General features: G+C 40.1%; 1 pseudogene; it reads left to right on the top strand.

Annotated features, from left to right (window-relative positions):
* Nucleotides 1–508: 508 nt before the first annotated feature.
* Nucleotides 509–25,911, top strand: LOC102951989 (annotated as a pseudogene).
* The last annotated feature ends 808 nt before the right edge of the window (nt 25,912–26,719 follow it).

Below are 26,719 nucleotides of genomic sequence, written 5' to 3'. Positions count from 1 at the left end.
AAGGGGATCTGAGCAGGACATCACAGTGTCCATCCATGTATGTCATATTATCTGGCCCCCTATCCCATTTTCTCTGCTGAACAACTGTGGCCTTGAATAGATCTCTTAATCTCCATAACCTTCAAGTTTCCTTAAGTTAAAAAAAAAGGTGAAAACCAACATATGCCCATTTTAGAAAAGCAAGCAAAATACACTCAAGTAAAAAAGTAGTCACTTGTAGGTCCACCACTCAGAAATAGACATTTCCATCCTGCAATGTGTTTCCCGCCTTTTTGCTCCATATTTTTAACAGAGTTGTAACTGCACAATGTTCAATTTTGTATTCTTGTTTTCATTTAACATTATATATGAATGTTATCACAAACTCTTTGTAAACATTAATTTCTAAATTATTGTTTCCAGTTGTAAGCATAATAACTATTCATAATAACAATTTTTAGAAAAAGCACCCACATCTCTCCCTTTAGAAATAACAGTAATTAGAAAGAAATAAGAGTGCAGCATGAACATGGGGAAGCAAAGGAAGGCAAGAAAGTACATGACCGTGAAGTAAATGCTTAGTCTCAGATATCAGAGGCTTCAACAGAAAGATAGATTAAAACCTAAAGAGAAAGAAAAGAAAGGTTCCAGTGCACTCAAGGAAAGAGAAGTTGCCCAACACCATCCTGCGTATTCTTTTAATATGACATAGCTGGGCCCATCTTATGACATTCTGGTTGATACCAACTTTATCAACTTGTCTATTAAAGGCAAACTTGACTTAGTACAGTCAAAGATGGACTGCCTGTATGCCAAATGTATAACTGACTGTTTAATGGCTGAAGTTGAGAATTTGGGTCAAGAGTATCCAGTGGCTCTAAGGATTCCTGAGAAGCCTAGGTTTGAATGATTACCATGCACAAAGGAACCCATGAAGATAACTACTTAATATAGAGAGTAACTCAGCACAACCGTTACATTGTGGCCACAGTTGATTGGTGGAGGGAGCTTAAAGGAAGGATATGGAAGATCCCTGGAGTTCCCATTATGTACATTTCTTTTTTATTTTTTTAAAGTTTTTAAAATTTATTTTTAGATAGTGTGTGCACGAGTGGGGGAGGGGCAGAAAGAGAGCAGAGAGAGAGTCCCAAGCAGGCTCTGCACTGCCAGCATGGAGCCCCATGGGGGGATCAAACTCCTGAACTGTAAGATCATGATCTGAGCTGAAGTCAGACGCTTAACCCACTGAGCCATCCAGGTGCCCCGCATCATGTACGTTTCTAAGCATAGGTACAACACTGAGTGGATGCCAGATGATTATGGAGCCCCTCAGTTCCAATTCTTTTTTTTAAATTTTTTTTTAGTGTTTATTTATTTTTGAGAGAGAGAGTGTGTGTGAGCAGTGGAGGGGCAGAGAGAGAGGGAGACACAGAATCTGAAGCAGGCTCCAGGCTCAGAGCTGTCAGCACAGAGCCCATTGTGGGGCTCAAACTCATGAACTGTGAGATCACGATCTAAGCCGAAGTTGGACACTTAACTGACTGAGCCACCCAGACGTGCCCCTTGCCGCCCCCCCAAGCTCAGTTCCGATTCTTAAGAGTTCCTCTGCCTTCCTTTACCAACTTTTTCTGTCCCCAGTTCATATAGCACTATGCTATAGAATGAATTATTCTATTTACCCATGTGCTCTCTTATAAGCTGAGTATGATTAAATATACTCACTTTTTGTTGTTTTTAAATCGATATCTTGTGGTGTTTTTTTGTTTTTTTGTTTTTTTTTTTTTAGAGAGAGAGTGCAGGAGCAGGGGAGGTGCAGAGGGAGGAAAAGAGAATCTTAAGCAGGCTCCATGCACAACACTGAGCCTGATGTGGGGCTCTATCCTACAACCCTGGGATCATGACCTGAACTAAAATCAAGAGTCAACCAAATGAGCCACCCAGGCACCCTGAAATAGATATTTTGTATCATTTTGAATTTAGTTGCATCTTTTTATACATCAGATAATTGCTCACATAAAAATAAAAAAGAATCATAATTAAGTTTTTGTTACATAACTCCTTTTTTTTGTGTTTGTGGGTTAGAAATAATATTGGGGAATTTTTTCTACATTTTCCTATTTGGAGGATGTCTAACACCAATATCCAATTCTTCAGACATCAATCGGGTGTCCTACAATTCAACACAATTCTGATCCCCTCTGTCTCCAGGGTCAGCATCAGACTCCACAGTTCAGCCCACAGGACCACCCCCAGCCCAGAGGCCAAATGGCCACCCACACTTCTAACCAAATGTCCATAAAACAAGCGTTCTCACAAACCCCTCTCCAGGTTGGATAATTTGCTAGAATGGGTCACAGAACACAGGAAGACACTTTACTTAAACCAGTTTATTCTAAAGGATACAAATGAACAGCCAGATGAGGAGGTGCATAGGACAATGTTTGAAGGATGCTGAGTTCAGGAGCTTCTGTCCCAGTAAAGATGGGGTGTACCACCGTCCCAGCACATGGATGTGTTTTCCAATTCAGAAGCTCATCATATCTCATTGTTCATGAGTTTTTATAGAGATCAGTTTGCAGCCCCCCCCCCAATAAACTCAGGTGTAGCCAAAGGGGCTCCTAATGAATAACAAAAGACAGTCCTATCATTGGGGAAATTCCAAGGGATTTTAGAAGCTCTGTGCCAGGAATTGGGGACAAAGACCAAATATATTTCTTATTACACCATACTTTAAAATCTGTTTTTCTGTTCATCTTGAACATCCCTACTACCTATTGTATATTTGTCTCCACCATCTTTTCAATACCTGCATCGTATTCTACTGCACCTATATAAAGCATAACTTAACAAATCTCCTTTTTGAATATTTTTTCTAATATAAATAATCTCCTGAAGAAGATTTTTACATGTAGATCTTTGTGTTCATCTTTAATCATTCCCTTGGTATAAAAATCTTGGGAGTAAAATGATCAGGCAAAGTCTATGAATATTAAGTTATTTGATATATATTGCCAAATTACCTTCTCGACAAGCTGGATTCATTGACTCCCTGTTAGAAGTGCATGCAGACACTCTGTGGGCAATTGTAATGCACTCATCAAGTTGGTCCTAGAGATGCAGATTGTGGTGCCTGCCCATGCCTGGAGTCCCTTATAAGGGAGACTGCTCACCCATAGTCTGTTTTGGAGATACAACCTGCATAACTGTGTTTCTATAATGTAATAACCCACCCTCCCTGGCGACTGCTCACCCACAGCAGGCAATCCACAGGCTTATCAGCAGCCTACCGGAAGGCCTGGGGCTTAGAGGCTCATGCCTAATAGGGTGATGGCTATTTGCTCAACTGGTCAACTTCTTTCTTTTAGAAGTGCTAGATGGAAACAGAGATTCCGTCATTTACCAATGACAGCTAAAGTATAAATGAAAGATGCAATAGTGTCATCATGGGCCAAGGCAAGTTAAAGTCATAAAAGGAATAAAAAAAACATGAATAACATAAATAAACAGGAACTAGGACACATAGCAGAAGCTGTGAGCTGGGGAGAAGAGATTCCAGGTGACAGACGAGGAAGTTGCTCTTGTTGAGGAACTTGGGAATGGAACAAAGGAGGGGAGAGTAGCAAGAACTCATAAGTGACACAACCATACAGTGAAGATCCTTGACCTCATCCTCTTAAAGCCCCAGAAATTTGGAACCAATTCCTGTTCTCCTGGGGCCTGGCCAAATCCCAGCTCCTGGTATGTGCTTATCATATCATACCTGTTGTCCCAAGGACATTTTTGGATAGCTCCTCTGTCACTACTGGCTTGAGCTTATCTTAGAGCCCAGAGAGCCTAAGATAGCATGAATGATTCATAGACATCATTATTTTCTTACCTATAACTCTCTTAGCGTTCCTCAGTTGCCTGCTTTTTGTCATTATTATTGACCATTATAAATGAGGCTATGGTAAACATGTTTGTGCATGGAACTGAGTGCATGCATGTGTGTGTGTGTGTGTGTGTGTGTGTGTGTAGCATCCTTCCCTTCATCAAGTTTACCACATCAAGAAATTCTTCATCAAAAGGCAAAAACACTGATTTTCTTTTATCAATAAAACAAGAGTTATTGTGAGACATTGGGAAAATTGGATGTGTCCATCTCTAAAGCCTCTCAAATTTCTTACAGATCTGTTCCCTTCAGTTCTCTTCCAGAAGCTTGCAGGTCTCAAGTATTGTCATTCAATCTCCTACTGAGCCAAGAAAAAAAAGGAACCCCATCTCAGACACAACATTGTTCTGAACCATGTTGCACGATGATTTCCCTATCTCAATCCACAAGTGTATTCTCCTATCATCAAATAGCTTCTCAACTTTACCAGTTAAATAACTTCCCTGGTTGGAATGGAACAGAATTGGGCAGAAGACTTTACTGTATTTACATGTGTATGCATCTGTAGATCTTCATATACTCCTATACCTATGTCTATGTCTGTGAATGTGTATGTAATTAAAGAAGTGGATATTTCACATTTGTAAAAAGGGAGAGAGAGGGGTGGCTGAGTGTCTCAGTTGGTTAAGCATTGGATTCTTGATTTCAGCTCAGGTCATGATATCATGATTTGTAGGATCAAGCTCTGCATCAGGCTCCCTGCTGACAGTGAAGAGCTTGAATGGAATTCTCTCTCCTATTGTCTCTCTGCTCCTCCCCTGCTTGCTCTCGAAAGAAAGAAAGAAAGAAAGAAAGAAAGAAAGAAAGAAAGAAATAGAAATAATGGATTTTAGAGTAAAAATGATAAAATTGGCAAAATTAAAAAATAAATAAATTGAAAAGGGAGAGAGAAAGAGAGAGAGAGAGAGAATAAATACTTATTTATTTATTTTCAGAGAGAGAGAGAGAGAGTGAGCAGAGGAGGGGCAGAGAGAGAGGAGAGAGTTCCGAGCAGGCTCTGCAATGTTAGCACAGAGCCTGATATAGGGCTTGAACTCACAAATTGTGAGATTATGACCTGAGTTGAAACCAAGAATTGGACGCTCAACTGACAGAGCCAGTCAGGAGCCCCAGGAGAGAGAGAGAATAAAGAAGGAAGGAAGCAAAGAAACAAGGAAGGAAGGAAGAATACAGAGATGCCCGGGTCTGTTGGTTCTTGGGATCTCAATGACCATCCTGAGCCCCTCTAAATTACAATGATAAATTTTGACAAGTTTTCTACCTCTGAAAGGATCAAGGGAGCCTAATTTATGGCATGGCAGTGAACAAACTGCTCCTAGAGAGTCTGTTTGCATGATGCTCCCTATTTGCATATAATGTGTTCCTGTTGTTCTCTGAGAGTGTAACAACTCTTTTCTTACATTGTTCCTTTCCTAGAGATTGAAAAATCATAAGGTCTCCAACTACATTTGCTTTTTATATGTAATCTTTTCATAATAGTCTCCAATATTGTTCTTTTCCTTCATAATTGAACAAAGAATCAATCAGATTAAGTATAATTGGTTTCTGACTGAAGATTAGGATTCAGTACTTTTGTATCTTGCAACGATTTGTATCTTTACGTTAAATCTATTAAATTTAGGAAGCCAGAAATTATGATTTTTCCATAGTCTGCCAGGTTTAGAACAGAAGAGAGTCCAAGTACAATAAAACTGCCCCGCAAAGTTCACCACTACCTAGAGATGCCAACACGTCAGAAGTTGAACGGGTAGGTGGTACCACAGGACACATCATCTCAGAGTGTTTGTTCACCAGCTGACATGCAGAAATTAAAAAACTCTCAGTCCTACAGGCTATTTAGGGTGTTGATGTCTGTGTGGATTGTATGAAATTAGATTGCATACCAGTTAGGGACAGAGAGCAATGGCCTCTTAATAACTGATACTTGTATTCAGCGTGTTTTGGGTTAGACTTTTTTAGGTCTTAAAAAAAATCTAAGAGAACCAGGAAATTGATATATTTATTTATATATAATATATATATACCTTTGGTTTTCAAAAAATACCAAAAAACAAAAACCCTTCTTACCTGTTGGGATGAGCACTGGGTGTTGTATGGAAACAAATTCGCCAATAAATTATATTTAATTTTTAAAAACCCTTCTTTGTAAAAAAGTAAATGCCTCTTGGGGTGCTTGGTGGCTTAGTCAATTAAGTGTCCAACTCTTGGTTTCAGCTCAGGTCATGATCTTGCAGTTTGTGGGATCTAGTCCTACGTTGGGCTCTTCACTGACAGACAACATGGAGCCTGCTTGGGATTCTCTCTCTCCCTCCCCTTCCCCTGCTCATGCTCTCTCTCTTTCAAAATAAATAAAAAACCTTAAAATATATATTAAAAAAAGTAAATTCCTCTCAGAGTGCTCTATGTTAAAAAACATACAAGCGCAAAGTACAAATTAAATGTTCTTTCCTGCCTGCCACCCTCTGTAAATCTTTTCAAGGCTACCAGTTCATAAATCCTTTGTTGTGCAGGTCTGTCCCTCATTCACAGCATCTACTCTGGGACATTTGCACAGTTTCTTCTTGCCTCTTCTGTTTAAGCCTTGTTATAATTTCTCCAAAAAGAGGTGTTAATGGTTTGCACCCTTGATGCCACCCTAGAAGAACTGCCTGCCTTACTTCCTCTGTACAGAGGAAGTACAGACTTCCTCTGTCTCCCAAGCAGAGGTCCCCACCATATCATACCATTTCTCTGCTAAACGGTCCTTGTGACTTCTGGAAAACAAAGACACAAACATCTCTGTTGATGCCATTAGCTCCTATCTCAGTCACTTCCTCCTGGTGTGGGACCCCTCAAAGATGATGCATTCATTTTTATAAAGCATCAGACATTTTCCCTTGAGGCATTTTTGAGAACCACTAAGGAAAACAGTTTCTGCTGCAAATACTGCAGTATGGACCTCCCCGAGCTGCTCATTCTCTCCAAGCAGGAGGCAGGTGTGGCAGCAGAGAGTAGGTCAAATAGTTTGCTCATCAGCTGATCAACAGTAGCAAAAGTGGGTCCACAATAGAGCTTCATGTCTTAGTCTGGTGACTTGCATGGGTTTATTTTGTCACTGTGGTATCTGCATTTTATTATAAGCCCTACTTATTATAATTCTCCACTGACTGGAGAATCTTGAGATATTTTTTGTATTATGTGATGCAGAAAGGATTCGCTTCTCTGTGTTTAATGGAGGCAAAGAGGAGCGAATTGCTCTTGGTGGCTGACAATGATCATAGCAAAAGAAGGATTTGGTTTGTGAATAAAGATGGACAAGATTCTGTAAGACAGAGTTGTCTGAAATGTATTGGTTGTCTGATCCCTAGTTGCTTACAAACACGATCACACTGGCATCCTTGGCATGAAATGGTGTGGTGTTGTGTGTGGATCGGATCAGTCAGCAACCAGCCCCTTCCTCCTGTGTTTCTCTGCTCTGCACAGCCATAAGGCTGAAACTACAATGCATATTCCTTGCAGCTAGGGTTTGGGAGGTGAATTGAGTCCTCCCACTTAGATGCTGTTTAGTTCTCTATTGCTAAGTAACAGATTGGTCCAAAACCTAGCTGCTTAATACAGTGAACATTTATTCTCTTTCCTAGTTCTGAGGGTCAGGAGTCTGGGAGCAGCTTAACTGGGTGGTTCTGGCTCTGGGTCTCTTATAAAGCCTAGAAGTCTACTGGGACTGTTGTCTCAGAAGCTGGAGGGGCTGCTTCCTTGCTCACTCACATGGTTGTTGGTAAGAGGCCTCAGTTTCTCACCCTATGGGCTTTGCTACAAGACTGCAAGAATGTCCTAAAGACAAGGCAACTCTGGTTTCCCCCAGAGTAAGGGATCTGAGAAAGGAAGAGAACAAGGGATAGAAGTCATATGACAGACATCAGAGCGTCATCTACAACCCAGTCTTGGAAGTGATGCACCATCACTCCTGATGGGTTCTATTAACCACACAAACCACTGCTGGTACAATGGTGGAGGGACTCCACCAGGAGGTGAACCCCAGGAGGCAGGGATCATTGGGGGTCATCCTGGAGGCAGGCTACCATAGACGCAGGCTAAGAGGCAGGAATGAGGTGGGAGCCATTTTCTTGCTTCCATGGCTGCTTTTGCTCACAAGTAGGGTAATAGGGAGGGATTTGGGGCAGCATGTCCAGCTTAATCTTCATGGATGTTGAAAGACATTCTGGTCGCTGTCGTGACCCAAATCAGCCATGTCCAGTCCCCAAGTTCCCAGTGGTGGCAGCATAGCCTCTTGGTCTTTGCATCTCAGCTCAGTAGCTGTGTGCTCTTGAACCCAGTTCCCAAGGCCGTCTCTTGGGGACGCTCTGGCAGCCATTCCTCCAGCCCTTCCAATGTATTACACTCCCTAAAATATAGCTGCAGTAAATTCCTAGTCCTGGAACTGGACCATAACTGACACAGACAAGGATCACTCCTCCAGGTAATAATGACAAATGTGATTGTGCCAGGGCATGTTCCATGCATGTTACATTCACTCATCAAATTTTACAGGTAACAAAAAGTAGAGCTGGATTTCAGGGCCCAAACTCTTAACCTTGTGTCACACTGGGGCCACTCACAGGACTACATTTCATACAGTCTTCTTTTAGAAGGTTGGCAGTGGCTAAAAGGATATGGGTGTCTGCTCACAAAGGCTGACAAGGTCTTGGGTTTCTTCATATAATCTTTTCTTTTATTATTATTTTTATGAGACACCCGGAAGGTAATAATTCACTGTCAAGAATCTCAAGCTCCAGGCAAAATATAGCGTAAGGCTAATAGCCAAGACCAGTGAGTAGAGGTCTACTCACTAATTTCTCCTATGGACACTTAAATAAGACCCCCAATGTTAGGGAGAACATCTTTAATACTTATGGAAAAATTTTACCCCAAACCCAATTTTGTTCAGGCATTGCACTGTAAAAAGACTGACTCCTACTCTACACAAAACATTACTATCTATCTATTCAGTGATGACAATGAAGTCATGAAGAAACTGACTTGCTCATATAGCTTTCATTAGGAGAATTGCAAGACCTCTATTGAATCCTAGCTGGCACACGGCATTATGTCATTCTTGAGATACAGAGTTCTACCTGTGTATTCATTCAACAAGTGTTTCTTGAGCAGATACTCTGCTCTGTACACAAGATATTTAAGTAGAGGGTAAAAACAGTGATGAGCGAGGTCTTTGATGCTACCAGGTCATGAGCTCTTTGTATAGTAGCAGAGGTATAAACAGTCAAGCCACCTGCTTCGTGCAGTTATCAGCTGTTGGATCAGGTCCCAGGGTCAAGGATCATTTCTCATGAATAGTTCTGAATGGAATGCAGAGTGTGTTCCAGGAAATGTCAATGGGGAAGAATCCCTAAGATGTTTTTACACAAGCAAAGTTAGCCGGTGTTTAAGGCAAGGAAGAGAATTAATATGGTAGCTGTGATAATCAAATTAACCACTTGTTGAATGCTTCCTGCATGCCAGAAATAAATGCTTTGAAGATATTCTCAAATGTAATCCTCATAACCACCTCACAAAATAGGTTCTGCTAGTGGCCTCATCCTACAAATAGAAAAACAAAGACTGAGAGTGTCAATCATTTGCTTAATGTTATACAGCTGGTTGGTCAAGAAGACAGAATTGAATTCAGGTGGGTCAGGCTCCTCAGGCTATGCTCTTGATCTCCAAATCCTGGCTGGTTGGTCCAGACCATCCAAGTAAATTTTTTAACACCAATTGACATCATCTCTGTGCTTATCCTGACATCACTGATAAAGTCATTTGCTGTTATCCCTACCCCAGCCTCTGCTTTGAGGAGGCTGGGAAAAACCAACATTTATTTCAGTGCCTCAGAATAAACATAGTAGTTAAAGGATATAGTGATAATTTTTCCTTATTTGGCTCTTCCCATAATAATGTAGTTAATTAAGCTGGCTTCTGCACAGCTGCTCAGCTGACGCTGATAATGGAAACATAAATTGATCTTTCTGGTCTTAGGCTTTCTAAATCAAGTTCATTCATGCCTATCAACAAGGTGCTGTTTTTACCTGTATAGGTGAATTACACTCTATTCATTGAGCAGTGCAGGGATTCTCAAACTATCATGTGCACCTAAATTTTCAAAGCAGATTCCTGGGCTTCATGTCAGACCCACTGAATTGACATCTTTGGGAGAGTGGCCCAGCTATTTGTATTTTAACCAGCATAGCAGCTGAGTCCCACATGACCCAGTGAGGTAGAACCCTCAGACAGAGAGGCTTTCACTGGCATATGGTTGGAATGCCTAATCAAGCTGACATCATGTTGGAGCACAGTTCTGGGTTCAAATTCTGTTTGTACCACTTAAATGCTTTATTAGGGGAGCAAGAGGTATAATGACTGGGGATGAGGTCAGAGAGGCATCTTAGGACCAGATGATGTGCAGCTTTGAGGCCCCAGTAAGGACTGAGGAATTTCCTGGGGATGACAAGAAAAGCCACTGAAGGTTTCAGCAGGGATCTGTGATATGACTCATGTTTAAAGATTCCTCTGGATGCTCTGTGGACCATAGACCGTAGAAATTAAGAGTAGAAGCAGGGAGTCTATGGCCAAACTACCCTGAACGCTCTCAAACTCATCTGATCTCAGAAGCTAAACAGGGTCAGGCCCGATTAGTACTTGGATGGGAGTAGTAGCAGGGAGACCAATTGGGAGGTCGTTCAGTACTCCCAGTGAAAGAAAGCAGTATCTTGGACTGTGGTCTTAGTGTCAGAGGTCTTGTGAAGTTGTTGGATTTGGGATCTATTCCAAAAGGACACCTGATATGATTAATTTGATGATATAAGATACAAGATAAAGAAAGATCATGTGATTCTTTTCATGGCACTTATATTGTTCTAAAATAAGAACCTTCTTCCCTCCTTCCCTCCCTCCTCCTTCCCTCTTCTTTTAAAGACCCTAATGACTACATTGGGTCCATCTAAATAACCTAGCAAAATCTCATCCTCTCAAGATCCTTAATTTAATCACATCTACAAAGTTCTTTTGCCATATAAGGTAAAATATTCACAGATTATAGAGATTAGGATGTAGACATTTTGGGGGTGTCAATATGCAATCTACCAGGGGACCCAAAAATCTAATGGAAGATAGGTTAGTCACTTAACTTCCACCTGCAATGCTTTGAAGTCAGTTGAGCAGGGTAACAGAATAGAAAGTGAATGGTAGAATACAGGTAGCCAACAGACACATGAAAAGATGCTCAACATCACTAATGCAAATCAAAACTACAATGAGATATTACCTCATACCCATTGGAATAACTAAAATTAAAAAAGACAAGAAATAACAAGTTTTGGTGAGGATGTGGAGAAAAAAGAATCCTCATGCACTGTTGGTAGGAACGTAAGGTCGTGCAGCCACTGGGGAAAACAGTATTACATTCCTCAAAAAATTAAAAATAGAAATACCATATGATCTAATAATTCTACTGTTGGGTATTTACCTCCCCCCCTCCCCCCCCAAAAAAACTCCAAAAACACTAATTCAAAAATATATATGCCCCACTATATTTACTGAAGCATTATTTACAATAGCCAAGATATGGAAGCATCCCAACAGTCCATTGATAGACAAATAGACAGGAAAGATGTGGCATGTATATTCAATGGAATAGTATGTAGCCATGAAAAAGGATGAGATCATGCCATTTGCAACAACATGGATGGACCCAGAGGGTATTGTGCAAAGTGAAATAAGTCATACTGAAAAAGACAAATACCACATGATTTCACTCCTATGTAGACTCTAAAAAAACAAATAACAAATAAGTGAGCAAACAAATAAAAAGCAGAATCAGACCTATAAATACAGAGAACAAACTGGTGGTTGTCAGATGGGGGAGAGGGGGAGGGATGGGCAAAATGGGTGAATGGCAGTAGGAGATACAGGCTTCCCAGTATGGAATGAATAAGTCATGGGAATCAAAGGCACAGCATAGGGAATATAGTAAATAATACTGTAATACCATCGTACAGTGACAGATGGTAGCTACACTTGTGGTGAGCACAGCATAACACATAAACTTGTTGTTTATATAAACTATGTTGTACATCTGAAACTAATGTAACATTGCATGTCAACTATACTCAAATAAAAAGCAACAAATAAAACCCAGGAAAGTGAATGGTAGAGAAGGTAGTTGGGGAGAAACCAGGGGCTTGCTACACTTAATAGGGTGAGTCAATCTCTCTGAGACTGTGGTATTCAAACAGTGATCCCATTAAGAAGAAGGAGAGAGCCATGAAAGTATCTGAGCGAAGAGCATTCAGTGGAAGGACCAGCAAGTATAAAAGTATTCTGAGATGGAAACGCACCTGATGTTTTTGAGGAACCCAAAGCCTGGTGTGATTTAGAGAACAGCAAGTGGGCAGGGATAGTAGCTGCAGTTGGAGAAATTTGCAGGAGCCAGATCAGAGATGGTGAAGAGATTGGATTTTAAGGAGAATGCTGGGAGAAAAGCAGTGCGTGGGTTGTGGTAGGCAGTCAATAGAAAGTGATTTCTTTTTGTTTTGTAGTGTATTCTTTTTGTTTTTAAGAATAATGGGAAGCCATGAGAGAGGAATAATGGGAAGCCAACAGAATGTGGTTCACAGAGCCCTCTGGGCTGGTGGGACAGATTTGAGAAGAAAAATAGGCTCTTATATCACGTGGAGTTCAGCCAGGAAACAGAGACCACACCCATTATTTGAACAGAAAGAGGTTAACAGACTTAACAACAACAACAACAGCAGCAACAACAGCAACAACGACAACAACAACAAAAGCCTTTTGTATTTACCCACATTTTCCTTTTTGGCACTCTGCTTTCTTTTGTGTAGATTCAAGTTTCCATCTTGAATCATGTTTCTTCATCCCGAGAAACTTCTTTTTCTTGCCATGAAACAGCAAAACTTCCTTTACTATTTTTTTGTAGTAAGATCTACTGGTGACAGTGTCTCATTGTTTGTCTGAACAATCTTCACTCTGTCTTCATTTTTGAAAAATATTTTCACAAGGAATAGAATTCCAGTTTGGCAGATTTTTCTCTTAGAACTTTAAACATGCCATTGCATTGTCTTCTGATTTGCATGGGATCTGACAAAAAGTCTATTTTAATCCCTATCTGTGTTACTCTCTCTATAAAACTTGTCTTCTTTCCTTTGGCTGCTTTTAAAATTGTCTCTTTTTCATTGTTTTTCAGAAATTTGATTCTGATCTGTTTTGATGTGGGTTTCTTTATGCTTTCCTATTTATTGTGCTTTTTGGGCCTGGGGGTTCGTAGTTTTCATCAAATTTGAAAAAAAAAAAAAAATCAGCTGTTATTCCTTCAGGTATATGTTCTGGCCCCTCCTCTATCTCCTCACCTTCTGGGCTCCAGTTATACATGTTTTATATCACTTGATGTTATCTTATTGGTCACAGAGGTTTTGTTCACTTTTTTTCAGTTTCTTTCTCTTTTCTTCCCTCAGGGTCAGATTTTATTATGTTTTGATGCTTCTCCCACCCTTATTAGGCTCTTTTCACATTTTTCCACATACAGATACTTCCCCTAATAAAATCCTTGCACGCTTCAGCTTGTTTTGATGCCAGCTTCTTAGACAACATGATTTCTATTGCCTAATTTTTCTCCTGTATGCTGTCTTCCTTTAAAGGGTGCTACAGTTTGTTTTAGCACTTAAGCAGTGAAGTTACTTTCAGGTCAGCGTGGTTATTTCAAGGCTTGTTCTCAAATTTTATTAAGGTATATCCAGAGTAGCTTTTACTCTAGGGATAATTAAACCCTATTATTAAAGTGTGACCCCTCTGGGTTCTCTATGGAATGGCCCAAGTGTTCATCTACCTCACTCCACTTAGGCTACTTGGAACTCAAATATCTCAAATATCTCCTAGCCTTAAGATCTGTTTCTTTTGTAGCTCTCTGATAGTTGTTCTTTGCCTGGCTTCATGGAGTTTACCCCTATGCATGCCCAGAGTAGTCATAGCCAAAGACTAAACAGAACTGTAGTGAAGATCTGTGAGTTCTTTCTCTGTGTAACTCCCTTCTCCCTGGTAGTCTGCTCTGCAAAATCCCATTGCTTCAGGATCTCCAAACGTCTTTCTCTGTCTCCTCAATTCAGTGAGAACAATAGACTCTGCTTGGATTCCTCTTCTCTGAACCACGTAGTGGAGATTACCTCTAAGTATGAAGATAGGACAATGATAGAGAACCCCTGTTTCTTTCTCTTCTCTAAGGGACCATAGTCCTGGGGCTGCTTGTTGCCTAATAAGCAACTTCCAAACAAGGTACTTCTTCATGCAGTGGAAGTCAAAAAAGAGAGAATTTCATATATAAAATTAGTTTTGGGGCACCTGGGTGGCTCATATAGTTGAGTGTACGACTTCGGCTCAGGTCATGATCTCATAGCTTGTGAGTTTGAGCCCCGTGTCAGTCTCTGTGCTGACATCTCAGAGCCTGGAGCCTGCTTCAGATTCTGTGTCTCCCTCACTCTCTGCCCCTCCCCCATTCATGCTCTGTCTCTCTCTCTCTCAAAAATAAATAAACATTAAAAAAATTTTAAAAAGATTAAAATTAACTAGTTGTTATATAGGTAACTGAAAAGATGCAACACAAAGTCTAAAGTAGTATGGGGGAAGCAATTCCAGGAAGTAGCTCCCAAAACGTAGGGTCAATGGAACAAAGGGAAGATATTAAGAATATTAAAACTTAGAAACTTAGAGTAGTAACCTTGGGGAGCTAAAACTTAGACATCTGAGGAGGTGCTGCATATTTGGTGTTGGTGTTGGTGTCTGAACTCAGAGTAGTGCCCTTTGTGCATTGAACCCAGACGTCTGTCAAGACGGTGCTGACTGGTTGGTGGGTGCTGCTGTCTTAACTGGGATTTAAATAAAGTTGTTTCTGCAAATATTTTTTAAAATCCTACAAAATAGATTTAATTGCTGGTAATGGGAAGGAATTGCTGCTACTGGAGTTAAGATGCCACCCTGGCGTGATGCCCACAGAATGACACATAATCAGGAACAAACTGGGAGGGGCAAGTCCTTCTCCCTCCCTCCCCCTGAGTTTTCAGTCTCCCCCTCACATTTCTTATTGGCAGAACACATTTTAGAGCAGCTGCCATGGAGTATGTGGTTTCCAGAGCTCCAGCCCAACTTCTGAGCAGAGTAGAGAAGGGTGAGTTTAGGAACAGACAGTAGCTTAATAACTAGCACTGCTACATTCTAGTTTTTGGTCTGAGGAACCAGGGGAAATGTGCTGCTGGTAGCTGAGTTAAGGAAGACTGGAGGAACAGCAAATTCCCACCTTACCCCCAAGTCTACTGAATCAGAATCACCAGGGAAAATACCTGGGAATGTCTATTTTTACAAACATGAGAGGTGATTCTGATCAGGCAAATTTAAAGTAACTGTAATCTAGATCAGATTGCTCGCTTAAAGATAAGGAAATGAGAATAGCATTGAGAATCCCCAAATGAAATCTTATGTTTAAGTTAATTGATTTCCTTTTCTCCTTCTGTTTGTTTTGTTTCAGGTAGGCTCCACACGCAACGTGGGGCTTGAACTCACAACCCTGAGGTCAAGAGTCACATGTTCTACTGACTGAGCCAGCCAGGTGCCCCTGGTTAATTGATTTTCAGCAAAGGTGCCAAGACAATTCAGTGGGGGAAAGAATAGTTTGTTTTTTTTTTTCAGCAAATGGTACAAGGACAACTGGATATCCACACTCTGTACAAAAATTAACTTGAAATAGATCATAGACCAAAATGTGAGAGATAAAACTCTGGGAAGAAAATTCAGGAGTAAATCTTCATGATTGGGGCTTAGGCAATGATACCTTAGATGTGACACCAAAAGCACAAGCAATAAAAAAATAAGCAAATTGGTCTTCATCAAAATTAAAAATGTTTTCCATCAATGGATGAGTGGATACACAAAATGTGATATATATAAATGGGGTATTATTCGGCCTTAAAAAGGAAGGAAATTCTGACACATGTTATAGCATGCATGAACCTTAAAGACATTATGGTAAATGAAATAAGTCAGTTACAAAAGGACAGATACTATATGATTCCACTCATATGAGATCCCTAGAGTAGTTAAATTCATAAAGGCAGAAAGTATAATGGTGGTTGTCAGGACCTGAGGGGAAGGGGAGAATGAGAAGTTAGTCTTAAGAGGCATGTAATTTCAGTTTTGGAAGGTGGAAAAAACTTCTGGAGGTCGATGGTAGTGATGGTTGCACAACACTGTGAAGGTGCTTAATGTCATTGATAAATTTTAGGTCACGCATATTTTACCATAAAAATAAATAAATAAAAAGAAACAAGTTGAAACTTTGGTGCTTCAAACAATACCACAAGAAAGTTAAAAGACAAATTCTAGAATGGGAGAAAAATATTTGCAAATCATATATTTGACAAAGGACTTACACCTAGGGTACACAGAACAATTGCAGATCAGTAAAGATAAATAACCCTATTTATTTATTTATTTATTTATTTATTTATTTTTATTTATTTATTTTGAGAGCAAGATAGAGAGCAAAAGGGGGAGGGGCAAAGAGACAGGGAGACAGAATCCCAAGCAGGCTCCATGCTGTCAGCATAGAGCCCCGTGTGGGGCTCAAACTCATGAACCATGACCTGATCCGAAATCAAGAGTTGGACGCTTAACAGACTGAGCCACCCAGGCTCCTGGATAAATAACCCAATTTAAAGAGGGACAAAGGATTTGAATAGACATTTCCCCAAAGGAGATATACAAATGGCCAACAGCACATGAAAAAAAGCCAAACATCATTGGTTGTTCGGGACATGGCATCAAAACCACAATGGAGGGGTGGCTAGGGGACTCCGTTGGTTAAGAGTCCAACTTCAGCTCAGGTCATGATCTCACAGTTCATGGGTTTGAGCCCCGCATCGGGCTCTGTGCTGATAGCTTGGAACCTGGAGCCTGCTTCAGATTCTGTGTCTCCCTCTCTTTCTGCCTTCCCCCACTCGCGCTTTCTCTGTCTCTGTCTCTCAAAAATAATAAACACATGTTTAAAAAGTTATTTAAAGAATGTCAGCTTTACCAGCTTATAATCCACATACTATACAACCTCCTCTTTAAAGAATATGATTCAATGGATTTTGCTATATTTACAGATAACATGCAAATATCACCACAGCTCATTTTAGAAACTTTTCACAACCTGTAAATTAAACCCCACACCCTTTAGTTATCACCCCCATTTCCTCTCCCCCACAGCCCTAAGTCACTAATAGGTCTCTATAGATCTCCCTATTTTGAACACTTCCTATGAATGGGATTATATAATATGTGGTCTTCTGTGACTAGCTTCTTTCACTTAGCATGATGTTTCCAGGGTTCCTCATATAGCATGTATCCTTTCCTTTTTGGGGCTGTCTCTCTGCCCCTCCCCTGCTTGTGCTCTCTTTCTGTCTCTCGGAAATGATAAATAAACGTTAAAATTTTTTAAAAAAATACCATGGAATACCACTTCACACCATAGAAGCAAAAAGACGTACAACAACAAGTGTTGGATAATGAACATTGGTGAGGATGTAGAGAATCTGGAACCCTCATACAGACTACTAGGAATGTAAAATGGTGTGACCACTTTAGAGAACAATTTAGAAGTTCCTCAAAGCATTAAACATTGAGCAATCACATCACCCGGCAATTCTGCTGCTAGGAATTTCATTCCAAGGAAACAAAAACACATGTCCACACAAAAACTTATAAACAAATGTATACAAAATGCAAACAGCATCATACATAATAGCTACAAAATGGAAATAACCTAAATGTCCATCAGCTGATGAAAGGATAAGATGTGGTCTACCCATACAACGCAATACTATTCAGACTTTAAAATGAAGTATTGGGGCGCCTGGGTGTCTCAGTCTGTGAAGTGTGTGACTCTTGATCTCAGGATTGTGGGTTTGAGCACCATGTTAGGTGCAGAGATTACTTGAAAAATATCTTGGGGTGCCTGGGTGGTTCTGTAGGTTGAATATCCAACTCTTGATTTCAGCCCAGGTCATGATCTCATGGTTCATGGGATTGAGCCCTGCATGGGGCTCCATGTTGAGCATGGTGCCTACTTGAGATTCTCTCCCTCTCTCGCTGACCCTCCCCTGCTCATGCTCTCTCTCTCTCTCAAAATAAATAAATAAACATTTTTAAAAAATAAACATAAAATGAAGTATTGAGAATTAGCTGGCTGGTTCAATTGGTGGAGCATGTGACTCTTGATCTCAAGGTTGTGGGCTTGAGCCCCACGTTAGGTGTAGAGATTACTTAAAAATAAAAAAAAATCTTTAAAAAATAAAGTATTGATAAATACCATAATATGGATGAGACTTGCAAACATTGTGCTGAGTGAAAGAGGCCAATCACAAAAAACCACTTCGGTCAGGTACAGAAATGTTCACAGTAGTAATCCTATAGAGGCAGAGAGCACGTTAGTGGTTGCCTGTGGCTGGAGGTGGGGGAGGGGGAGTGAGTGTTAATAAAGTCAACATTTTGTTTTTGGAGTGATGAAGATGTTCTAAACTTCAACTCTGGGATGTTTGCACAACTCTAAATACACTAAAAGTCATTGAGTCATACACTTTAAATAGGATAATATTATTGTATGCAAATAATATCTCAACAAAGCTGTTAGAATAAAATGGAAGCTCCATGAGGGCTGAGGTGTTTGTCTGTCTGAGGTACCTCAGTGCTCAGACTGCTACCAGGCAGAGGGTAGTGCACTGTGTGCATAATGACTGTCGTCTAGAATGGAGACTGCATCACATTTTAAAAATGTTATTTTTCCTAAAACACCATTTGTAGGTTCATAAAAAGTAATAAGGTATTAATAAATATTTGTTTACTGAGAAAAAGAAAAAGAAAATGGGTTTAGAGAAACTCAAAGACCATTTAGCCTGAAATCAGGGAAGTTGGTGGGTGCCCCAGTCAACTTAGCCTAGTTTCTTATTTCTAGTCCATTGAAAGCTAATTTATACTATAAATAAATACATAGTGTGTGTGTGTGTGTGTGTGTGTGTGTGTGTAGTGTGGTGATCACATCCTTGATTTCTGCCATCTCACTGATAGACTTTATGTATGGGCTTGGCCCCCCTTTTACCTGGGAATCTTGGCTAATTCCCTTAACTTCTGTGCCTCAGTTTTCCCATCAGCAAAAAATGATAAAAATTGGCATTTTCCAATAGAATTGTAAGGATTTGATAGGATATAAAAATGTTCCTTAGCCTTGGCACATAGCTCAATAAGTAATAAGCAATAGTCATTATTATAATGCAGTAAGTGACCAAAAGAAACTATAATTTGCCCCTGCATACTATACAAGATACAGGAATAGGGATTTTTTCCATATATACTCCAAGGCAATTTTAATTGCCATTTTTTACAGGAAAGGAGTCTAAGAGATGCTAGATGAAACTCATATGAGGTCACGTGACTATTATCTGCTCTTTGGTGTGATAATAAATCAACTAGCAGAGCCTTTTCATCTTAACAGCATTTATGCTCTTGACCACTAATATCACCTTCCCTCCCAGTACTTTCTGTATCATGTTCAAACCAATTTAATGGTTTCAAGTGCTTTGAAGTTACATATTAAGAAATAGTGCAGTGCCTCCTGTGTAACAATTGGATTAGTCTGTATAGCTGCCACTTAAGACGCTTTGGATTTAACAAAGTAAATGAACATGTCAACCAAGACTTCCTTCAAGATCTGATTTTTTTTAAATCCCATTTTGGGACTGACTCCTCAATCTGATTCTGGAATGTCATTATAGTGTGAGGCAGAATGATTCTTGCTTATAACTAAGGTTGTATGCTCCCATGTGAGTGGGATGTCTTGCATTTTATTGTTTCTCTCTTCTAATATAGTACAGATTTCCACCTTCCATGGCTGCTTAAATTGCCACCAAAAGATTCTTAAGCCAAGCTGATTTTCAACGTTTTAAAAATCTTTTTTTTTTAATTTTGTATTAATAAAATGATTAAATCTGAATAATTATTACTATCAGTCTTCAAAGTATGATATAGCTCTGTTTCTCCCCGTACCACTTACAAGTATAAATCAAATTATATCCGTGTTATTGTATAATTATTTCTTTAAATTGCATATTCCTTTATCCTATCAGGTATCACTAACTCAATGGTTTTCTTGAGAATCAGAAGAGAGCTAAATAAAATAAATAAGCAATAATAAGAATATATAAATACATAAAGAAATAAAATTAAAATACTGTGTTTATTGAACTCTGGATTTTAGTTTTAATTATTTGAATTACCACGTTTCAAATGTGAAAAGTGCAGAGATATAAAATGCTCTCAGGATATAGTACACAGTGACTAAAATTAAGGTAATTAGTCTTCTCAAGCCTTGTTATGTCTACAATAATCAGATAATAAAGCACAAGCTTTCTTTGGCTTTGATTTTATATTACCAATTTTCCTTTCTACCAAGAATTCAGACACAATCCGAAGTAAAGCTTATGATTAAAGTGTCTGGCAGCCATGCTGTGCATCTAAAAAGAACACTCATTTTTCCAATCCCTATGAATGATACAATTATTCACAAACCAGATACAGGTATAAAAATGACACAGAACCTCATAGTTCTCAGAAATGTTTGGCATCTAGTAAGCATGCTACCTGTGTTAGCTGTGATCATCACCATCACCACCACCATCATCTTCATCATTGTCAGCATCCTGTTTCCAAAATCTTGGTGCCCTAAACGGGCATTGCAGCCTAGATTGAAAAATCAAGCCACCCTCAGTCAGTTAAATATGCGACTCTTGATTTTGGCTCAGGTCATGATCTCGCTATTATGAGATCAAGCCCTGCATTGGGCTCCTCACTGGGTGTGGAGCCTATTTAAGAGACTCTCTCTCTCTCTCTCTCTCTCTGCCCCTCCCCTGCTTGTGCTCTCTCTCTCTCTCTCAAAAAGAAAAAAAAGAGCAAAGCCACCATGTTGAAAGTAATTTTATTAATGTCTTCCGTCTCTGTTAACTGAGAAAAGAAAATGTCTCTCAGTAAGAATTAAAGTGTATTCACAGTGAAATAGTGTGACCTAGGAACTTAAATGTTTCTCTCTTTTATAAATGAAGTGTTTGGATTGATAGGAATGGAAATGCTATATACAGAGGAATCAGACTTTTGCAAATCCTTTGGAAATTTTCCTGGTATTATCCTTATAGACAGGGAAGAAAGTGTAGATCAGCTGATAAGATTCACCTGGAGAGTTTGTCTCCAGTGTCATGCTTTAGGGTTTCATCCTATTCCATTTTTTCCCCCTTCAAGCTCTGGGTGAAGAAAGCTTTAATAAACATGGTTACAAAAGGTACAGAAAAAATGGAGTCAAGAAGAACAGTTAATATGTTGGATGAGAGAAAGCAGATATGAAATATCTTAAGACTTGGAATATTGGCATGAAATTACCAAAATAACATTTAAGGAAAATAAATGCACATTGCATTCAGGTCCAAGAACAAAAATGCACAAGCACACCAAAACACAAAACGCTTTACGGCTTTGAATTGGGGTACACCAGCTTAACTACAGATCTGGATCAAAAATAGGTATAAATCATTCTGGAAAACAGTTCAGAAGTTTCTTTGAATATTAAACATACAACTGTCATAAAACTCAGCAATTGCGCTCTTGGGCATTTATCCTAGAAAAATGTAGACTTACGTTCACACAGGAACCTCTAGTGTTTACAGCAGTTTTCTTACTAATAGCCAAAAACTGGAAGCACCCCAGGTGTCCTTCAATAAATGAATGGCTAAACCAACTTTGGTACATCCATGGAATGTAGTATGTCATGGAATACCACTCAGCAATGGAAAGAAACAACTGTTGATGCACACAGCAACCTGGATGAATCTCCAGAGAATTATGGTGAGTAAAAATTCTAATCCCAAAGGTTACCTACCCTACAATTCCACTTACTCTTTTTTTTAATTAAAAAAATTTTTTTAATTTATTTTTGTGAGAGAGAAAGAGAGTGCATGAGTGGGGGAGAAGCAGAAAGAGAGGGAGACAGGGAGTCTGAAGCAGGCTCCAGGCTGTCAGTACAGAGCCTGACATGGGACTTGAACTCACCAACTGTGAGATCATGACCTGAGCCAAAGTTGGAGGGTTAACTGACTGAGCCACCCAGGTGCCCCTCCACTTATTCTTAAAATAACAAAATTGTAGAAATGGAAAACAGATTAGTGGTTACCAGGGATTAAGAGAGAGTAGGGGAAGGAAGAAATAGATGTGACTATAAAAGGGCAAATGAGGGTTCCTTATAGTGATGGAAATGTTCTATATCTTGACTGCATATGTGTGTCAATCAATACCCTGGTTATAATATTACATTACAGTATTGTAAGATGTTGCTCCTAGAGGAAACTAGGTAAAGGTTGCACAGCTCTCTGTATTATTTCTTACAACTATATGGAAATCTATAATTATCTTAAAACTTAAAAATTGAATTACAATAACACACACACACAACAGAGTTCTTGCTTAGCTGACTTGCTGACAGTCCTGAATCATACAGACTTGAGGTACTTAATTGGACCAATCAAGAGAAGAGTGGTTGTCTTGTTTTCTTTAATGGTCAGACCACACCTGAACATCATGTTTAGCTCTGAGAATCACATTTTCCAACAGGCATTGAGAAATGAAGTGAATCTAGAAGAGGCTTACTAGTAAACAAAAGATATGAAAATTCTCTCCAGTGAGAAAGCTGTGCTGACTTCTCAGAGCCTGGAGCCTGCTTCGGATTCTGTGTCTCCCTCTCTCTCTTCCCCTCCCCTGTTCCCACGCTGTCTCTCTCTCTCTCTCTCTGAAATAAATAAACGTTTAAAAAAATTTTTAAAACTTAAATAAAACTATCATCTTTCATCCTCTTAATATTTTAGGAGAATTTCAGATTCTGGTTATGACTCTTGGTGAGGAATTCCATCAACTAGACCCTGTTGCTGAACTATCAGTAGATTTAGAGACTCAGAGAATTTCTGTGTATATGTGGTGTCACTCAAAGTTGTTTGGATAAATTGAGAATCAGAACAATGGAAAGTGGGTTGTTGAGGAGGATTTGGTGGGGGGTATGGGGTTTCACTCAAGCCTTGCCAAAATCAGAGGGGCTTTCCTTGACTCTTAACAAAGAAAACCACCTTTTCCAATCTGAAAGATTTGGCCTTGATGGAGGAGCACTGTCACATGCATGGTTGTTCAGTTCTCTTTTAGATGGTACAGACCATCTTGTTTGCCTAAAACTGTCTTCAGATACATTAACTGAATTGATTAGGCTACAGCCTTCCTCTTCATCAGTTCCATTGCAACACTAAAGCTATCCCTTGGTCCTTCAGTTAGGTATAAGTGCTTCCCAGGCCTCCTCAATACACATTTTATAATCATAGACTAGGTTGTATCTCCTCCAGATGGGTGGCTCTCCTCCATTACATGTCAGTGTTCACTAGTTTCACTGCAAACCTGGGAGTTCTCCAGTCTAATTCCCTACCTAATGACGTCAGCAGCCTCAGAGTCAATTGCTACAAAATCACTTTTGCTCGTGGGTGGAGCAGGAGAATATTTAGAGTGAGTAAAAATGAGCTTTCTAAAAATAGATATTGCTGAATTTTTAAAAATCTGGGCATTTAAAGAGCCTACTGTTTATTATCTGCTCTTCTCATTTTCAGAGAACAGACTTTTCTTAAACACAGGGCTCCTAAAGTCCTGTTAGGTAACAATATTCTTCTTAGACAAAGTCTGGCACATTCTGTGTAACTCAGGCAGGAAGAACATGGCTGCCTTCCTCCTTATCACCCAGTTACGGGAGCTTCTGGGAGTCCTGGGAAAGTTGTGTTTCCATTCTGTAGCTAATTAGCGTTGAATTGGGCTGAGTTTGCCTGGCTGACTTGGTGGGTTGAGCATCAAACTCTTGATTTTGGCTCTGGTCATGATCTCAGGGTTTCATGAGTTGAGCCCTACATTGGGCTCCGAGCTGACCATGTGGAGCCTGCTTGGGATTCTCTGCCTCCCTCTCTCTCTGCCCTTCCCCCACTTGCACTGTCTCTGTCTCTCTCCAATTAAATAAATAAATAAACTTAAAAAAATTGGGCTGATGGTAGCCTGATGGTCTGCCTGGATGGCCCAAGTTTTGTCATCCCTGGACGAATAATTATTATTCATGCTCCCTTTCACTCTCTGAAGTGTCCACTTTAGGTGATAAATTATATGATCACCCCAATTCTAATTGTGTGGTTTCTTAACTCTAAGAGGGTCCATGTTTCCAGATGAGAGAATGAAGACAGTTAATTGTGAGGAATAATATGCTAGGGAAAGAGGACCTATTAAGCCTTATCTTTGGGTGGCTTGGGCTTGATTTTCCAAAACTCATCAAAGAAGAAATCTACATTGTTAGAAACCATTTTGAGGGTAAATTACCTTCAACAAAAGGAAGGAAGGTACTATATTCCTAAGCAGGGCTTTGAGGGGGGAGGGACAAAGAGAGAGGGAGAGAAAATCTCAAGCAGGCTCCATGCCCAGCACAGAACCCACCGCAGAGCTTTATCTCACAACCATAAGATCACCACCATGAGATCATGATCTGAGCCAAAACCAAGAGTTGGACACTTAATTGACTGAGTCATCCAGGTGCCCCTTAAGTAGGACTTCTTATGAGCTGTATAAGCTAAGTCTGTCTATCTGGCCTCTTCCCATCTATCTATATGTGAGTTAAACTAGCCCAAAGCCATCCCCTTCCACATAAGACACAGTGACGTAGGTGACTCCAGGCAAACTGCAAAGTAGAAGGCTCAGGCTTCCTCTTTGGCTGCCCTTCCCATCCTACATGGCATTCTTTTCTCCCAATGACCCATGAAGGAAAGACACAGTGTCCACTCAGAATCTCCTCCTGCTGGGAAGCCTCCTTTGCACAGGGTGAAGTGCTCCCCCCTGCCTGGCAGCCCCTCCATGTTCTCTCCCAGAGCACACACCCCCAGTGTCACATGACCTCTCCTTGTCTGGCCCCCAAAGTAGACTCTACGCCAGGTGAGGGCAAAGACTGCTTCCTTTTCTATAAAATGAAGATGAGTGGGGTGTTGCACTGACCTTAAAGTATTAACTGACAATCACATATGTAAAGAATTAGGCAGTTAGTTCCCTTCCTACTTGAAACAGTTTTCTCCATTTTCATCTGTCAATCAGCCACATAGTTTCAGTGGCTGGAATTGTCCCCACACCAAAATGCCAGGGCCCATAACTCTTGTTGGTAGTTTGGGGTTCCTGCAGGACCTGTCTTGGATCTTCAGATCATTTTTTATTATTCCCTCTACTCTGCTTCTATTTTAAAAATAAAAGTTTAGGGGCGCCTGGGTGGCTCAGTTGGTTAAGCGGCCGACTTCGGCTCAGGTCACGATCTCACAGTTCGTGAGTTCGAGCCCTGCATCAGGCTCTGTGCTGACAGCTCAGAGCCTGGAGCCTGTTTCAGATTCTGTGTCTCCCTCTCTCTGACCCTCCCCTGTTCACGCTCTGTCTCTCTCTGTCTCAAAAATAAACAAACGTGAAAAAAAATTTTTTTAATAAAAAATAAATAAAAGTTTATAAATACAACCTACATACAAAAAATTATTTTAAATAAAGGTGAACTTATATAGTTTAGGAAAGACTTTTTTTTTCCCCTTGGTATTTTTACTTGACAAAAGAAGCACTTTTATATGGACTTTTACAGGCAGTCAAACTTAGCCATTATTTTCCCTGACAGTCTGGCCACTTATGAATGGTTAGACATTCAGCAGAAGATTCAGACCGAGGAGACTCAAACTCCCTTGCAGCATAAAACGCTGCTCTCTATCCCACTGAATTTCATTCAACAGGCATTTATGAAATCTCACTATGTGCAAAGGGCTGTGCTAACACCCACCCCTTTGAAACTTGCCCATTGAGAGCTACATATTTAGGTTTTAGGTGGTATTGTCCCCTGCCACCGTGAAGACCTTGACACTATCTCTGTTGGCTGTTAAATCCCCCCAAATTTAAAGCTGCCTCCAAAATGGGTCAGCCTAAAAATCACTTGGCACTTGAAGAATCTTGTTTACCAGATTTTATGTTTATTATAGTAGATCTATAGCATACAACTCAGATTTCCCCTTCAGGACGATGGCAGACAGATCCCAAGATGGCCTCCACGATTCCTACCCCCTGATACTCATGCCTTATGTAATCTCTCCTCCCCTCCCCAGCTCTCCTGGATGGGACCTGTAGTGAGCTTCTAGTCCATAGAATATAGCAGTAGTAAAGGGATTGTGAGATATAATTAAGGTCCCAAGTCAGTTGATTCTGAGTCAATCAAAAGAGTGAGCCTGAGTTAATCAGTCGAATGCACTTGAAATAGACACTGACAGTGTCTGCAAGTGAAAGACTCTTCCTGAAGGCTTCATGAAGTAATTGGCTATGTTAGAAAAGCCCATGTGGCAAAGAATATGGATAACTTCTAGGGTGTGAAGGTGGCCGGCAGGCAATAGCCAGCAAAAAGCCAGGCCTGCATTCATACAGCCGCAAGGAAATGAGTTCTGCCAATAATTTGAATAATCTTGGAAATGGAGTCTTCCTCAGTGGAGCTTCAGATGAAAACACAACCCAATCAACACGTTGACTACAGCCTATAAGACCCTGACCAGAAGACCCAGTTAAGCCATGTCCAGACTCCTACTCCATGGAAATGATGAGATAATAAATATGTGCTATTTTAAA

The sequence above is a fragment of the Panthera tigris genome, chromosome B2 (assembly GCF_018350195.1).
Source record: "Panthera tigris isolate Pti1 chromosome B2, P.tigris_Pti1_mat1.1, whole genome shotgun sequence".
Lineage (NCBI taxonomy): Eukaryota > Metazoa > Chordata > Mammalia > Carnivora > Felidae > Panthera > Panthera tigris.
The sequence above is the reverse complement of the archived record's forward strand: the minus strand, read 5'-3'. Positions and strand labels throughout refer to the sequence as shown.